The sequence below is a fragment of the Semicossyphus pulcher genome, unplaced genomic scaffold (genome assembly GCF_022749685.1).
Source record: "Semicossyphus pulcher isolate SPU_LCO1_2020_fin unplaced genomic scaffold, fSemPul1.0.p SCAF_5, whole genome shotgun sequence".
Taxonomy (NCBI): Eukaryota; Metazoa; Chordata; class Actinopteri; order Labriformes; family Labridae; genus Semicossyphus; species Semicossyphus pulcher.
In genome coordinates, this window is record NW_027211726.1 from 32,412,077 (window position 1) to 32,424,436 (window position 12,360).

Sequence of the window (12,360 nt, forward strand, 5' to 3'; positions counted from 1 at the left end):
CTGGAGTCTGAGCTGCTCTGATGAAGGTTACTCTTTCTGGCACAATAAGAGAAGAACAAACATCTCCTCCTCCTCCTCCTCCTCCTCCTCCTCCTCCTCCTCTGGTAGAGTAGCAGTGTATGTGGACTGTCCTGCTGGCACTCTGTCCTTCTACAGAGTCTCCTCTGACACACTGATCCACCTCCACACCTTCAGCACCACCTTCACTGAACCTCTTTATCCTGGGTTCTGCTTCAGGCCAGTAGTTTCCTGGTTGTCTCTGTGTTCTCTGTAGGTCAGAGAAACTCTGCTGACTGAACATCACTGACTCTGTTCACTGACTCAAACTCTTTCATGAGTCTGATTTCATCACTTTGATTTGAATCATTTTATCAGGTTAAAAACTCAAAGATATTTACTTGTAAAAAAGAACTCATGATTTTGATTCATTTGTGTTTCTGTTCTATTTTGAACGATGTCGTCGTTTATTTGAATAAAATCTTGACCTTTGATCCTGAAGGAAATCATTTCATCTCGTCTGTCATCACTTTGAACACATGTGACGTTTGTCTTGTAACAGGTGACCCTTTGTGTGAGACCACATGGACAGAGATGTTGGAACACTTTCATAAAGCTCACATTCACCATATTAACACAGCGGCCATTTTCTTCTGACGTTAAGTTCAGGGTGAGAGGCTCAGATACTGTTAGCATGTTGTGCTGCTGCACATGCATGTAGCCTGGTCCAGTTCATAAGAAACATTAGTAGCTCAAGAAAACCTGCAGACCTCTACTCACAGCTGACACACACTAATAACAGACATGATTATGACAGCAGACGTGCCTTTATGGGGCGCTTCACGTTACCTCTGCCTGAATCTAATGCTTCAAAGAGGACTGTCACGTATAGGGCCATGTTGACCTGAATAAACACTCATAAGATCAGTTTTAAAAAGAGATTAAGAAACACAATTATTCTAAAAGAAATCAGTTCAGCCTCAATGTGACATTTTGTATGTGAACGTGGATAAAACTCAGACTAATTTACATCAACTGAAGCTAAAATAACCATCTACTGTTGTGGTGACACGATGAATGTGAAAGAGTTTCTCTTCTGTTTTACTTGTGTTTTATTTCTGGTGCTTTGTTTCTCATGTCGAAGGTCGTCTGTTGTGTCATCTTGAATGTTTTGTCTTGTTTTCTTTTGTATGGACCGCAGGGAGAACTGTTGTTACTGCGCGTCCATGTTTGCTCGTGACAGCAACAGGCGTTGTTCACCGCCAATCAGACCGTGAAGAGGAGCTGCGTGAAGATACATGTTGGATAGAATGAGACCGGAAGACTCATCAGCACAACTTCAAAATAAAAGTGTTCAACAAGTCAGGAAGCCACAGAGTGCATTTAGGTCAGGACTAAATAGATTAGGCTGTATATGGAATTAAACTGTGACTAACAACTGGATTAAAGAGTTTAGAAAGAGTCCTTAAGTAGAATATCTGACACCAGAGAAGATCAAAGGTGGGAATATGCTCACCTAAATGTTTTGCGCCCACTTGAGCTCCTTCTAGAAATATAGTTTTCAAACCCTGAGCACAAAAACCAGAATAAATTGACCCACAACAACTTGTTTTTAATCTCAGGGGATACCTCTGATCATAAAGCCTTTAGTGACAATGAAGAAGATTTTTAAAGCACAGCTCAAAAATAGCAGCAGACAGATATTATATTGGAAAGGTAGATATAACTTAGAACAAATGACATTTTATTTGTGCATCAGTTTAGTTTTGATGAGTTTTTATAAAGAGGTCTAATTTAAGGATCATATAGTTTCACTTTTTAACAGTCATATTGAAACGCTCTTTACCACAGAGGGAGTTATAGAGATAGAGCTTGCAGTGTGTTCCTCATGATGGATCACATGATGGGCTACATGCAATTTAGCATTCAGCTCCTTTAATCAGGTATGAATCCTAGTATGAAGTCCCACTTAGAGCACAGGTAATCCTTACAAGTCAGTATCTGGATCAGGTTGATCCAAACCAGTTTTCTTTGAACAACCGGGATAAAAGTAAGATGGATTACCTGATCCATGATGATGAAAAGAGGATTTCCAAATGAAATGAAACCTTTTGAACAACCTGGGAGCGGATTGGAGGAGAAGAGTCGCAGTTATGTGACACTCAATCAAACTTTTGCCTCAACTTTGTGTCTCTTTAGATTTGACATGAGATTTTTAGATTTCTGCTGTTTGCCAGAAAATTTAATGTCAGAATCAACACAATTATAATGTAAGGTGCAGCTCTGTTTCCACTGAACTCTTGTGTAGCTGCACAGGTCCACCTGAGTGTGTGTGTGTGTGTGTGTGTGTGTGTGTTACATGCGCTCCCCCTACTGGTTGTTTGTGTCAAGGTCTGTTCTCACCCTGTTAATGCTTTCAGGTGTGGGTGATCCACCTGATGGAGGAGAGCCCATAAAAGGGAGGGGCAGAAACAAGACAGTCTCTTCCTCTTTGTCTGATGGCTTCACAGCAGCAGCAGCAGCAGGAGCAGCTGAAGCTACTCCTTTTGTTAATTTGAGTGTGCTTCGTGCTTTCTTTAATTATTTTCTGATGGGACCGGTAGTCTAGTTTTCGGTTTTGTTTCTTTACTAGGGTTTAGTTTTTGGTTAAGTTTTGGGAAGGAGGAAAGACACCAGATCCTACGGCCCTTTGTGGGCTGGTCTGAGTGTCTTCCTGATTTTGTTTAGTTTGGCCGGCCCATCAGTATTTGTTTAGGTTTGATTTTGAAATGGGTTGTTTTGTGGGTTATTCTAATTTTGATAAATAAATTCTTGTTGATTTCGGAAAACTCTGACTCTTTATTATGTTTGGCCTCTTTGATTTGAGAGCCTTTGGTGAGGTCGTAACATAATTTGGGGGCTCGTACAAATAGATTGAAAACTGAGTTTTCAATGTTGTAGTGACATGTGGTTTTTTGTAACATCAGGGTTTAATTGCTTAGTGGCAGTAAGTCTGTGGTTCTCCGGATGTTATTTTTGGTCACTTGTACTTGTAGCCAGTAGTACTGTGTGTTGCCTTTTGTATCGTTGGTAACTTTGGATGCAGTTTGTGGGCTAAAGTGGTTGAAGTGTTTTTGCTGTGATTAAGTTTACAGTATTTGAGTCAGTAGTTGCTGTTAAGGCTGTGTTGTACTGTAGCCGAGAGGTGAGTTCTCCTAAAAATGGAGTTTAATTTGGATCAGTTCATTGAATCTCCTTCTGTGGAGGTGTTGAATCGTTGTGTTAAAGATCATCTATTGTTAATTGCTGATCACTATAACGTAGGTGTCTCAAAACAGGCGAAAAAACAATGCGTGAAGTCGGAGTTATGCGCTGCCTTGGTGAATAAGGGCATTTTGCCAGAGTTACCGAGCACTCCTAAAACTCCCGAGCAGTCAAGTCAAAGAGTAGGTGAGTTGGTAAAACTTAAAGAGCTTGAAATTGAATTGCAACGTTTGTCATTGAAAGAGAAAGAACTTCAGCTTGCTAACGATCTCGAAACGAAGAAGCTTGAACAGCAGACTACAATTCGCTTGCGTGAGTTGGAGCTAGGTGCTGTTGCTAATGTTTCTGCTAGATCTCCGGACTTTGACGTGAGTAGAAACATCCGTTTGGTTCCTCCTTTTGATGAAAAGGATGTTGATAAATATTTTGTCTTGTTTGAACGGGTGTCTTCTGCTCTTAAGTGGCCGAAGTCTGCATGGACGTTGTTGTTGCAATGTGTTTTGACTGGTAAAGCGCAAAGGGTTTATTCTGCACTTCCGGCGGAAGACAGTCTTGATTTTGACAAAGTAAAAGCAGCGGTGCTCAGAGCGCATGAACTAGTACCGGAGGCTTATCGACAAAAATTTCGCAGGTTAAAAAAGCAAGGACATCAGACTTTTGTTGAATTTGCTCATGAGAAGGAGGCACTTTTTGATCGTTGGTGTAAATCTAATGATGTGAAAGATTTGGATCAGCTTAAACAGCTCGTACTAATGGAGGATTTTAAAAACTGTCTCCCTGAGAAAGTGTCGACATACTTAAATGAGAATAAAGTCAGTGATGTGTTTAAAGCTGCTGTTTTGGTGGATGATTATGTCCTCACACATAAGGCTGTTTTCGATCGTCCATTTAGCTATGTTAACAAGCCTTTGGAGAACTTTAATACAAGTAATGGAAAGGACCATGCTAAAAGTTTCTCTGGCGTATCTCATGGTAACAGGAGTTCTAGTGCGTTAGAGCTGGATGTTAAAACTGATAAGGAAGATTTGAGGGACAAGGATAATGTTATGTGTTTCTACTGTAAGAAAAAAGGACATATTGTAGCAAGTTGCCCGGTGTTGAGAAAGCGCAACGTAAAGCCAGTTGCTTTCGTAAACAAACTTGATAACTTACCCGAACCTGTGATGTCTGAAGAAATGTCCAGTGGGTTGGCGGACTTTGCTCCGTTTGTTATGGATGGTTTTGTCTCGTTGCCTGGTAACAGTCTTAAGGTCCCTGTGAAGATGCTGCGTGACACAGCTGCCTCGCAGTCCTTTATTTTGGAGGGAGTTTTGCCACTCAGTGAAGAGTCTGCGGTAGGGACTGATGTTCCCGTGTTGGGTTTCGGCATGGAAGACATAGACGTACCATTACACAAAATCATTGTGGAGTCGGACCTTGTGTCCGGTAACGTGTCTGTGGGCGTGCGTCCTGGTTTTCCGATTAAAGGGGTTGCCTTCTTGATGGGGAATGATTTGGCTGGGGGAAAGGTGTTGGTCACGCCTGAAGTGACACCCATTCCTGTTCGTCAATCTCCGGATGAGTTTGCTCAGAAATTTCCCAAGGTTTTTGCTTCTTGTGCTGTAACTAGGTCTATGAGTAAGCAGGAGGGCGAAGTCGATTTGAGTGACAGTTTTCTCTGTGTCCCGGATGACAGTCGCTCATTTGCGTCAGACGCTGCTGAAAGTAAAAAAATTAGTAGGCCTACAAAAACTTTCCCTGAGGTTAAAAATTTGTCTTTGTCTTGTGAGCAGTTAATTGCTGCACAAAAAAATGATTCTGCTTTGTCTGCATTGTTTGAAAATGCTGTAGTTGCAGATAAAGTTGAGTCTTTGTCCACTGGTTACTTCCTGAAGGATGGGATGCTCATGCGTAAATGGACGCCGTTGGATGCGTCTGCTGCAGATGACTGGAGTGTTGTTACACAGATTGTAATTCCAGGTCCATATCAGTCAGAAATATTGAGTCTAGCACATGATAATCCTCTTGCCGGTCATTTGGGTGTTAAAAAAACATACAACCGTATTTTGAGACATTTCTTTTGGCCTGGTTTAAAGAGTGATGTGGCACGTTACTGTAAGTCTTGTCATACATGTCAGGTGGCTGGGAAACCTAACCAGACCATTCCTCCTGCTCCACTGTATCCAATTCCAGTTGTATGGGAACCTTTTGAGCGTGTTTTGGTTGACTGTGTGGGTCCTCTTCCCCGTACAAAATCTGGGAATAAGTTTTTGTTGACAGTCATGTGTGCATCCACAAGATTCCCAGAGGTGTTTCCCCTGCGTACAATAACAACTCCCAGTGTTGTTAAGGCTCTGACCAGATTTTTTTCATTGTTCGGTTTACCCAAAGTAGTCCAGACCGATCAGGGGTCTAACTTCATGTCCTGTGTGTTTGGTCAGGTGTTGAAGCAGCTCGAGATTAAACATTGCCATTCCAGTGCATATCACCCTGAGAGTCAAGGTGCACTTGAGCGTTTCCACCAGACGTTAAAAACTATGTTGCGCACGTATTGTTTGGAGTTTGAAAAGGACTGGGATGAGGGAGTTTATATGCAAATGTTCGCAATCAGGGAGGTAGTTCAGGAGTCTTTGGGGTTTAGCCCATCCTGTACGCGGTCCTCTCAAACTTCTGAAAGAGAAGTGGTTGTGTGAAGGGACAGATGAGAATCTGCTTGATTATGTGTGTAACTTCAGAATGAAACTGCGCCGTGCCTGTGAGATAGCCAGAGACAATCTTAAAGCAGCGCAGGCCAGAATGAAAGGCTGGTATGATAGGCACGCTAAACACAGAGAGTTCCAGCCTGGTGACAGGGTTTTAGTGTTGCTGCCGATCCCTGGGTCCAGCCTGCAGGCTCGCTATAGTGGGCCTTATCTGGTAAAAGAAAAGGTTGGTGATAGAGATTACCTTCTAGACACTCCTGATCGCCGTCGTAGAAGTCGTCTCTGTCACATTAATATGTTAAAACCTTATTGTGAAAGGGAAAATGTGCAGATCGATAGTGGATCCAGTTCTGAACCAGGTGAGCCTGTGGTTACCTCTGTGGCGCTGTCCGGTGCTGAAGTTGCTGCACCGCGTGTTAGCCTGGTAGCGGGTAAAGTCCCAACGGCTCTGCCTAGTGCTGAAATGAGTGACGTTTTGTCAGTGGCTTTGACTCATGGGAAGTTGTCCAACTCAGAGGTTTTGAAAAATCTCCCCGCTTACGTGTCTCATCTTTCTGAGTCGCAGAGTTCAGACTTGGTTCAGCTAATACAGTCTAGCATAACACTTTTTTCTGATGTTCCCTTTCAGACTTCTTTGTTGAAACATGACATTGATGTAGGTGACTCACGGCCCATTAAACAACATCCTTATCATGTAAACCCAGATAAATGTCGTCGTCTCAAGAAGCAGGTGGAGTATATGTTGCAGCATGACATTGCTGAGCCTAGTTGCAGTCCTTGGAGCTCCCCCTGTTTGTTGGCTGATAAAGCTAATGGTGAAGATCGTTTTTGTACAGACTTTAGAAAAGTGAACAATGTAACAAAACCTGACTGTTATCCTCTTCCACGAATGGAGGACTGTGCTGATCATGTCGGGGGGGCTAGGTTTGTTACAAAGTTAGACTTACTGAAGGGATACTGGCAGGTTCCGTTGACTGAGCGGGCAAAAGAGGTTTCTGCTTTTGTCACTCCGGATGACTTCCTCCAGTATACGGTCATGGCCTTTGGAATGCGTAATGCGCCGGCCACCTTTCAGAGGCTAATGAATGTAGTTCTATCTGGTCTGTCATTTTGTGAGGCGTATCTGGATGATTTGGTTGTTTGTTCCGAGTCGTGGGTTGAACATCTGGAGCACCTCAATAAAGTGTTTCTTCGTTTGAAGGATGCAGGTTTAACTGTTAACTTGTCCAAATGTGAGTTCGGACAGGCGACTGTCACTTATCTTGGCAAGGTGGTGGGGGGAGGTCAGGTCCGTCCTGTTCAGGCGAAGGTGGAATGTATTATTGCATTTCCCGTTCCAACTAACCGAACCGAGCTTCGCCGTTATTTGGCCATGGTTGGTTATTATCGGGGCTTTTGTATGAACTTTTCTGCTGTAGCCTCGCCTTTGACTGATCTCCTTAGTCCGAAAGTTAACTTTAAGTGGTCCAGCATCTGTCAGTCTGCGTTTGAACAGACTAAGAGTCTTCTTGTTAATGCACCTGTCCTCGCTGCGCCCCAGTTCGACCAGCCGTTTAAGTTGGCTGTGGATGCGAGCGACACCGGCATTGGCGCTGTTCTTTTGCAGGACGGTTCTGATGGCGTAGATCACCCAGTTTCTTATTTCTCGAAGAAACTTGATTGCCATCAAAAGTGGTACTCGACAATAGAAAAGGAAACATTGGCTCTTGTTGTGGCTCTGGAGCATTTTCAGGTTTATATAGGTTCCACTAGTGCTCCTGTGGTTGTGTATACTGATCATAATCCGCTTGTTTTTCTTCACAGGATGCGTAACAAAAACCGACGCCTAATGAGTTGGAGTTTGCGGCTGCAAGGCTTCAATGTGGAGATTCGACATGTCCGTGGCAGTGATAATGTTTTGGCCGACGCGTTGTTGCGCCTGTAGATACATTTTTTTTTCCTGAACATTGTATCGTAATAAGAAATCATGTAATTTACTTCTTATTCTTTTAGTACATGTTCAGTAACTTAGGGTGGGGGTGTTACATGCGCTCCCCCTACTGGTTGTTTGTGTCAAGGTCTGTTCTCACCCTGTTAATGCTTTCAGGTGTGGGTGATCCACCTGATGGAGGAGAGCCCATAAAAGGGAGGGGCAGAAACAAGACAGTCTCTTCCTCTTTGTATGATGGCTTCACAGCAGCAGCAGCAGCAGGAGCAGCTGAAGCTACTCCTGTGTTAATTTGAGTGTGCTTTGTGCTTTCTTTAATTATTTTCTGATGGGACCGGTAGTCTAGTTTTCGGTTTTGTTTCTTTACTAGGGTTTAGTTTTTGGTTAAGTTTAGGGAAGGAGGAAAGACACCAGATCCTACGGCCCTTTGTGGGCTGGTCTGAGTGTCTTCCTGATTTTGTTTGGTTTGGCCGGCCCATCAGTATTTGTTTAGGTTTGATTTTGAAATGGGTTGTTTTGTGGGTTATTCTAATTTTGATAAATAAATTCTTGTTGATTTCGGCAAACTCTGACTCTTTATTATGTTTGGCCTCTTTGATTTGAGAGCCTTTGGTGAGGTCGTAACAGTAAGTAATACTATCAATATGATCCGCCAAGAATGTTACACCATACCACGGAAACAATCCTATACCCCATTTAGACCTGTGTGTTGGCAGATTTTAACAATGCGGTTTTTCAACACACCATTCATTTTTTCACAAACACCTTGGCTTAGCGGATGGTAAACGGCTCCTAGTCGCTGTTTAATTCCCAATTTTTGTAAAATCAATTTCACCGTTTTATCCAAACTCTTTTCCATTATCTGAGGATCTACGATCTGGGAGTCCCCATCTGCTTATAACCTCACAGCACAAAAACTCTTCAACAGACTGAGCGTCTTTCCTCCTGGTTGGACATGCTTCAGGCCATCGTGAAAATCTGTCCACTACAACTAGCATGTATCTTTTGCCTCCAACTGGTTTTATCATGTCAACAAAATCCATGACCAATTCACGCACGGGACCTGTCGGAGTTGGAATGTAACCAGGAGGAACTGTCACACCCCTCCGAACATTATTTTTTAGACAGATTGTACACCTGCCTATGACATGATCAATTTGTTCAAGCAAGTACGGTGCCCAAAAACCAAACTCCTTCGTGATCTTTCTCCTAACTTCCCCCCTCGCAACATGAGCTAACCCATGTGCTTCTTGAACCATCAGACCTAGCAGGTCTGGGGGTGCCACCATCAGTCCCTCATGATTCCACCACAGACCGGTAGAATCTTGAGTGGCACCTCGGTCTCGCCATAACTGTTTGTCCATCGCAGAAGCAGCTTCTTGCATTGAGACCACATCTCTGAATGTAATTTTATCTTCCAAGTCCACCTCATGGGTGACCAGACGGACCTTGCCCACTCTGTCTGCTCCTGTAACTGCTTTTGCAGCCTCGTCAGCCGCTTTGTTACCTTGTTTGACCCTTGACGTGTCCATTTTGTGTGCCGCGCACTTAGCTATTGCTATTTCTTTAGGTTTCATCATTGCATGTGTGGCAGGTTGAGTGCTGCTCCACCTCCACTCAATCAATACCACCTGTGCCTGATTGCGCAGTGGTGCCACCTGTTATTAGTTGCGCTTTCACGGGTGCGCACACTATTGCCTGGCGTTCACTGGGAGAGGGCTTGCTGGCGTGTTCCGGTTGTTTGCCCCAAGCGGGATTTGTACGGTAGGCGAGTGTTGCTATACTTATACTCTAGACTGATTTTTTTGTGCATCATGGTGTTACAGCTGCGGTGATTTTGTGGCTCCACAGCGTTGTCGGTGCCGCTTTGTGAGGAGGTTGAGGAGTGTGGAGTCTTCTCTCTGCCCTCACCAGGAAACCGTGAAGGTGTTTTGGGCCAGGGGTTAAGCTCTCTTCGCTCGGGTAAGCTGGCTCTTTTGTAACTGACGTCTGCTGGCTTATTGTCCTTGTGTTGAATTGTCCTGCTCTCTGTCCTGCTGGAGCTGCTGAGGCCACAGTTTGTCTCTCCTCTTCCCACTGCGCTCTGTGTGGGGCCGCGCTGCCACCGCTCGGTGACGCGGACTACCAGCTGGGCATCGGAAAGGACGACTGTCCACGGCCCCCCAGCCCTGGTGCGGTCACTTCGTCTCCGCCGTCTTCTTCTGCAGCTGCGTGGTCTACATGTCAATTAAAGGACACTAATTCTGCTGTGTGCCCACGCAGCTTCGGGTTTTCCATCCCACCACAACTCTTATTGATTTGATTTGATTAATTCCTTTCTTTCTTCGCTTATTTGGGTTTATTCGCTTGGGTTGAATATTTTCTTTTGTGGTTTATTTAGTTTAATATTCAGCTGTTGGGTTTGTTTTCTTATTTAAAGGGAATATTACTCCTGGTCCCTGCTCACAGCTGAGTTTTTGGTGTTAAGTTTCTTCTGTTCATTATTATCTTGTTACTTTGTTTTCTTATCGATTCGTATTTAGTCTCCATCATTTAATTAGTTATTAGGTTAATTTCTTTGTCTGTTTGGTGTGAGTGTGTGTGTGGTGTAGTATGATTCCTGTTTTAGCTGTACTATCCATCTGCCTGAGTGTCCCATCATACGTGGTATTATAATTTTGTTTTTTTCTTTTCCAGGACAGGAGCGGGTGTAGCGTGCGGCAGACTCCCCCCGATGGTGGTTCCCCTCTCACTTCCCTGAATTTGGTGTGGCACGTGGTGGTTAGTAGTGGGTTTTTTTGTTTTTTTTGCTTTAGTCTGTCCGCCAAGCTAAGCCTTAGCCCTGTTCCTGGCATTTGTTTATGCTTTTACCGCAATTTACAGTGCTTTATTATTTTGACACTCAGGCCGTGCATTTGTGACATCTTTGTGTTCTTTTAGACCTCGTCAATTATTTTACTCAATAAATCTTGTTGTATGTGGAAGTCCGTCTCTCGTCCTCTTTAAATATATTTGTGCAACGAACCTGTGTGATCTTCTATAGTAAGAGTGGTTATTGTATTTCCTGGGGTGCAATTCCCCAGGTGGCGTTGCCTGGCAATTCTCGACTCTCCTCCACCCATTTTCGGCCACACATGCAACAATTTCAGTCTCTGAGCATGATGCTGTATAGGAGAACCATCCGTTTTCTTAAACCCTTGATTTTTCCACCAACTGTATTTGATTACGTTTTCTAAGTGTCTCCTGGTCCTGCTCTCTCTGATCCTGCTCCTTTTTCCGATATAGCTCAGCTTGATGAGCTATATGGTCTGTGTAAACACCTTTTGTCATGTTTCCCAGGCCAACCACCTCTGCCAGTTTACTCCTCACTGGCAGGGGCAGCCCTTTCTGTAACTTAACTCGCAAAATGGATTGTTCCATTCAGTTTAGATCTGGGTCATTTCCTGTGACATTTCTCCACACCTGATGAACCCTCCACACATAAGCCCTTGGATTTTCCTGTAGTCCCAATGGCTCAATGACAATATTATCAGGGTGTACATTTGTTGGGAATGTATCTTTAAGTGCTCCCCACATCCGACCTCTACTTACAGAAAACAACTCTGGATCATTTACTGCCGTCGCCACGTATCGATTTAGTCCTGCTTTCTGCAGGATTTCGTGCATAGCTGGGACCCCAAGGAGATCAGACTTAGACTTAGACTAGACTTAGACTCAACTTTATTGATCCCTTTGGGATGACTCCCTCTGGGAAATTCAGTCTCCAGCAGCTTATACAGTACAATACAATAGGAAAGAATCAGCACACAGAGGGTAAAAAATAAAGATCAAAATATATATATCTATCGATATATATATATATAAAAAAGTACAAAATTAGATAACAAAATATATAAAATATACACTCTTAGAAAATGTACAAGTAAACAGTGGGTAATAGTTCAATTAAACTAAATTAGGTTATTGCACTGTGGTATTAGGTTATTGCACTGTGGTGAGAGATTATTGCACATTGACAGATTTTTATTGCACATATGACCCTTTGAGAAATAAATAAATATTACTATTGAATAAAAGAAGATAACTACTATTAACTTTGTGAGCTGAATTAGTGGCTACCGCTTGTGAGAGAGTCTGTCCCTGTTACCTCCTCCCCCTAAGTGAGGAGTTGTACAGCCTGATGGCATGAGGGACAAAGGAGTTCTTCAGTCAGTTAGTCCTGCACTTTGGAAGGAGCAGTCTCTCACTGAACAGGCTCCTCTGGTTGCTGATGACGGTGTGCAGAGGGTGGCTGGCATTGTCCATAATGTCCAACAGTTTGTTTAGTGTCCTTGTCTCTGCCACCGTCACCAGAGGGTCCAGCTTCATGCCGATCACAGAGCCGGCTCGCCTGATCAGTTTATCCAGTCTGGATGTGTCCTTCTTGGATGTGCTGCCTCCCCAGCACACTACAGTGTAAAAGAGGACACTGGCAACCACAGACTGGTAAAACATCCGCAGCAGTTTGCTGCAGATGTTAAAAGACCGCAGTCT

At 43.6% G+C, this 12,360-nt stretch overlaps 1 protein-coding gene across 1 annotated transcript in view; it reads left to right on the plus strand.

The window, feature by feature from the left end:
* LOC138608375 (NLR family CARD domain-containing protein 3-like) overlaps nucleotides 1-12,360 on the plus strand; it is a 186,272-nt gene that overhangs the window by 126,593 nt on the left and 47,319 nt on the right. The gene's annotated exons all lie outside the window — the stretch shown is intronic.